Here is a 6,084-nt window from a genome sequence, read left to right as displayed (position 1 = left end):
GGCCTAATTGTATGATGATATTGTTTGAACTTATTTTCCGCCATGAGTTTGGAGATGACTCCCAATGGGTCATATGCCCAAGAAAAACTAAGAGAAAATTTCATTTCTTTTAGCAGCTTATCAGCTTCCTCCCCTGCTACCCTGGTATTACAAATGAAGGGACCAACTTGAGCTTTGAGCTTAAATTGTCATTTCTTTTTGGCAGCTACAAAATGTACTTCATTTGCATTCAATCTTTGTCTCAAGTACTCCAGTGCATAGATTCTAATAGGTAGGTACTTTGGTAGTTTGTAAGGTGGAAGCTCACAGCCAAAAACCCTGATTTCTGTGTAGTTCTGGTAGCAATACCAATCTCATGTTGCAGCTTGATCTATGAATTGAAGTTCTTTGACAATCTTTTCATTGATCCTTGGTAATGGAGTGTCGCTCATAAGACTGAGGGCTGGATGAACAAACAATTCTGTGAACTGCTTATATGTGAATTCTTCTTTCTCCTTCATCCCCATTGAAGTCCAGAAAATCATTGACTGTGGTGATCCTTCTTCATCAAGTTTCTGCAAAGAAAATGGGAATTTGTCCCCCTGAAAATATATAAAAATATACACAAGTACTGAAGCATACTTGAATACTTCTTCAGTGTTAAATTTGACAAACTGCTCATGTATGGTTTCAACTATGAAATGATCGAAATCATAAATAACAATAGTCTTAGAATTAGAAGAAAACATGGATAAGAAACCAAGGATAACTTCATTGACAGACTGATCAGAGTGATAACCAAGCAAATAGGACAGGATAGTAGTAATATGCCTCATTCTATCAGGAAACATAGATGAATCATAAGGGGGATTTCTCTTTGGTAGAGGACTACCAATTGCTAAAAATAGTTCCAAGGTCTGGGATCTCTTGGTAAAGTCCAATTTGTTATAAGCTACTATCAGGTTTTCATGAAAAAAAGGATGAGTTGGTGTAGTGGCAGGGGCCTGCAACATTTTCTCAATTGAATTAGCGTTAATAGGACAAAGGATTTCTCCAGTCAGTGAGATAATGGCTCTCTGGCTGGGATCATAGGATTCATGGCATTTTCTCACGAACTCTGGAGCTTTGTGTATTTGTGGAAATATATAGTGGGTTAATTGGGATTCCTAGAGCCCAATTTTATCACTCTGGTCAATTAGCTGCTCTTCCCACCAACAATAAATTTAAAATAAATCAAATTGAGTAGAAGTCTCAATGATTTTGCAATCCTTGTCAATTAATGGAGTATGGTGGAAATCAATCTGTGGTTGAATTAGAGGATTTGAAACTTCTACAATTTCTTTTCCCTTGGGAGGCATTTTTTCAAATGAAACTACGAACTGTAAATGAAAAAATGGTAAAAGGAATTAATAGAGTGGAGACAGGTAACTGACAAGTGGACCTGGAAGGCGTGCTTGCAAACAGGACAAGTGGCTACTAGAATATCGGACAGTGGCTGTGATGTTGAGCAGGCGAGCTTGAAGAATACTCTCGTCACAGAAGTTAACTGTGTAACCTTTGAAATGCATGACACAGTGTTTATAAAGAGAAAAATGGAGTGGGAAGGTGGCGCCGAACATTTGAAAGTTCATTAATTATCCAACGGGTTAATTAACAGACATTTGGTTATAAATGTGCGGGAGCGAAAATGAATGGGCAACAGATAGGTGGCAGATGATTGGACGGGAAATATGAAGTGAACGTGATGTGGGGTGGCAGTAATGGCTATGAAGGATACTGCATTCGGGGGTAAGACAGAGCGGTTTGTGGTTTTGGGATTTTTAGTCCCGAAAGACTAAAAGGTACTTTTGTGGTTTATATAGGCAGTATTAAAGACTTCCCATTTCGCCCCCCACCGATAAACTTTGGACGGTGAATGAGGGCCGAAAGGGAGTGTGCGGGATGAGAGGTGAGGTGGAGGGAGTTTAACGTGTGAGTGGGGAATGAATGGTGGGGTCGCAATATGATAGGCGGACGCGATAATGGTGGGTCCGGGTGTTTTAATGAATGAAGTGATAGAATATGAATCGCAAATCACACTTTCTTCTGCCCAATGGTTCATTCACTCATGAATGATGCGATGTGATATGATCCTACGGTCAGCAATCAACAGTCATCCAACGTTTGGCAGTGGTATCACACATTGCACTTTCCTCCACCCAATGGTTCATTCACTCATGAATGATGCGATGCGATATGATTCCACAGTCAGCAATCAACGGTCATCCAACGGTTGACAGCGATATCACACATTGCACTTTCCTTCGCCCAATGGTTCATTCACTCATGAATGATGCGATGCGATATTGATCTTTAGGAAATAACCATTTCAGCATCTCAAACTTTCACATTTCTACCTACCCTTCTATTCCTAACATTTTTACTTATCCTTCCAGAGTGCATTTGAACTAGCAACCCAATATTTTCTTTTTATGAACAATCTATCTCTATACCTTATTTCTTCCATTGGCTCAGATTAAACTATTGAGCCAATTTATTTTCTACCTATGAGAATTAATTGAAAACAAATCCAATTACGATGCAACTATATAATTGGATAAAATAACCTAGTGTGGCATCTAAACAAACTGCACACAACTATTATTTTTCAAACTGAATTTAGAACAAAGTAGTGGCATTTAGATTTGAAACACTTTCAGAGTTGATTTCTTTTTCTTTTCTAACCTAACATTTTATTTTGCCTTCATTTTTTAAGGCATCTACCCTAACATTTTCTTTGATATGGACATATTTATAAAAATATTTTCCTAACATTTTTTATTTAATATTCTTTTTGTCCATATCCTATCTTAACATTTTGTAAATACATTTTCTTTTTTTGTCTAATTTATTCTAACTTATCAAAACCAGAAAATGCTACAACACCATGGAGATGGATTCCCAAGGTCAACTAAGGGTAGGCAGTGGGGTATAGAGGCCTTGCTTCTTAATGGTCGGTTTGGCAATGGCTCGGGCAGTGCATGATCTGATGTACTTTCTGACATCCTGTTTAAGATTCGGCCAATAGAAATACTTTTGTAGTACTGCCACCATTTTCTCGACCCCGAAATGCCCAGTAGCCCGACTGTAGTGTGTTTCCTATATCATCTTGGCACGCCCGCTTGAAGGAACACAAATGTGACCCAGGTGGCATAACAGGGCATCCTGGAGGTGAAAATATGGAACATGCTGACCCTCCAAGTGTGTCTGGTATGTGTGGCCAAATTCTGGGTTGCTTTTGTAGAGAAGTGGCCAATCAGAAGTCTCATGCCCACAAGAGTTGAGCACAGTGGTTAACACCATGATCGGTGGTCGACTGAGGAAATCTGCAACATTATTGGTGTTTCCCTTCTTATATTTGATATTCAAATGGAACTGTTGTAGGTATGTGGACCACTTCTGATGGCGATCATTCTGCAATTTCCCCTTGGTCTGTATGAACTACAGGGGTCAGTGGTCTGTGTGGATGACCGTTTCCTTTCCCAAAATGTAATGCTTCCATTGTCGACAAGGCTACATAATGGAATACATCTCTTTGTCATAAGTGGGATACTTCTAAACTGTGTCTGAAAGTGTCTCACTATGATATGCCATTGGATGCCCGTGTTGAGTAAGGACTTCCCCAATAGCATAGTCAAAGGCATCTATCTCGACCTCAAATGGCTATTGCAATTCTGGTAATGCGAGCACTGGTGCCAAACAGAGGCGATATTTCAACTCAGTCAATGCCTTCTGTTGAGATTTAGACCAAAAGAATTTTTCTTTCGCTCCTCCCTTGGTGACTTGACTCAAGGGCCAAGTGATATGAGAAAATCCCAACACAAACCTGCAGTAGAAGTTGGCAAGACCTAGAAAGTTACGGAGCTCTGTTAGAGTGGTTGGAGATGGCCAATCCCGAATGACTTGGATCTTCGCTGGATCCACATGCACCCCATGTTCATCAATAATGTATCCTAGATACTCAACTTGGGTCATGCCAAAAGTGCATTTCTCCAAATTGGCACATAACTTGTGTTGCCGCAGTGTTTGGAGAACTTGTCGGATGTGGTGGAGGTGCGCTTCCCAACTCTGGCTGAAGATCAGGATGTCATCCAAGTATACCACTACAAATGAGTTGGCGAATGGTCGCAAGATGTCATCCATTAGCCTCATGAATGTTGCAGGAGCATTCGTCAATCTGAAAGGCATAACCAACCATTAGAAAAGGCCCTCCTTGACTTTAAAGGCAATCTTCCACATATCGGAGGGTTCGATTGGTACCTGGTGATATCCTGACTTCAAATCAATCTTGCTAAAATATTTTTCCCCCTTCAGTTGGTCTAGGAGGTCATCAATCCATGGGATCGAGTACCTATTACGGACAGTGATCTTTTTCAGTGCCCGATAGTCAATACAGAGTCTCCAAGTCCCATCCTTCTTCTGTACCAACACGATCAGGCTCCCATAGGGCGATGAACTCAGACAGATGTGACCTTTCTGTCGTAGCTCCTGAATCTGTCTCTTGATTTCACCGTTCTCTAGAACGGAGCGTCGATAGATTGGTCAATTGGGCAGTGACGCACCTGGGGTCAAATCGATGGAACCCTGATAGTGCAAAGTAACCCCTGCGGGGGAGGTGAAGATGTCATCATACTCCTCCACGACCTTGTCCATCTATAGTTGCCATGCGAAGGGGCCCTGTCTAGAGGTCGTGGTCACCGTCTTCTTCTTTCCTTGAGGGCGTATCATCAGGAAAACAAATTTCCCAGTTTTGGAAATGAGCTTACTGCATTGTTTTGCAGTAACCAAAGAGATGGTGGTAGGCGATTCTACCTCCGGTATCCTATACAACTTATTTCCCAAAGTAACAATAACAACACGGGGCCTTGATTCATATACAACATGTTGCTTCCACAAGTATGGTTGTCCTAATAATACATCACAAACTTCAAGGGGAGCAATGTTACACAATACCTCATCCGTGAAGGTCTTGATGTTGTATGAAAGGCGACACTGCTAACTCACGCGAAGATCCTGTCCTTGGTGAAGCCACCCCATGGTGTACGGTTGTGGATGTGCTGTGGTTGGTAAGCCCAGCCGCTTCACAACCTCTACCGAAATTAGGTTCTTTTGGCTCCCACTGTCGGCGATGAACTGTAGCGAGGATCCCTTTACCCACATCAGGGAGTGGAAGAGACGCTCCTCCTCCTCTGGATCTTCGGGTTCCTCCTTCTGGATCTTCGTGGTGGCAACGATGGTGTTGGGCTCCGCATCGATAATCTAATTCCCTTTGTCATTCCCCTTGTTGGGTTCTGACTCAGAGTCGGAACATGCATCTGATTCTGAAACCTTTAGCTTGGCCACCAGTGACTGCTTGGCCCGACACTCACTTGTGTTGTGAGTGGAGCTCTTATGGAACTCACACCACTTTCCTGTGTCCTTTTTCGGCTTCACAGCGCTGTTCTTTGCTTGCAACTTTGACGGGTTGTATTGGGTCGCCCCGCCTTGGCTTTTTCCTTTGTTCTATGGTTTGGGGGCACCTTTCCCTTGCTTCGGATTCGCAAATCCAAAGTCTCGCTTCTTCTTGGATGTACTTGTGCAGGCAGCTGTGGTATTTGAGTACCAAACGTTGCGTTGAATCCTTGATACCCAACTTTGTGCGAAGGGTATGGAAAATATTGGTAAACTCCGGCATGTCTTGGTCCCTTCCCTACCACAACGTGGTCCACTTTATGTATTGATCCTCATAGTTTTTAATAGGGTAGTACTTCTCCTTGATGACATCCTGGAATGAATTCCAAGTGGGTGCGGCTGAAAATAGTGAGCATGTACTTTCATCCTTCCGCTCGCAATAGGTTTCCCACCAGTCCTTGATGTGGGGAGCTACTTTGAGAAGAGCGAAAATAATCTTTTCCCGGCTGGAAAAATCATGAATATAAAAAAAACCCTCTAGCAAATTTAACCATTTATCGATGGCATTTGCATCTATTTGACCCTCGAATACAGGGATTTTAAAATTAACTTGTAACTTAAACGGTGTGGCGTTTCCAGAGTAGCTGTTGGAAGTCGACGTGTCACCCCTGGGTA

Source organism: Pinus tabuliformis, chromosome Q, assembly GCF_031772625.1.
Source record: "Pinus tabuliformis cultivar Carrire ecotype Pingquan chromosome Q, CPIR1, whole genome shotgun sequence".
Classification (NCBI taxonomy): domain Eukaryota; kingdom Viridiplantae; phylum Streptophyta; class Pinopsida; order Pinales; family Pinaceae; genus Pinus; species Pinus tabuliformis.
This window is presented reverse-complemented; position numbering follows the sequence as displayed.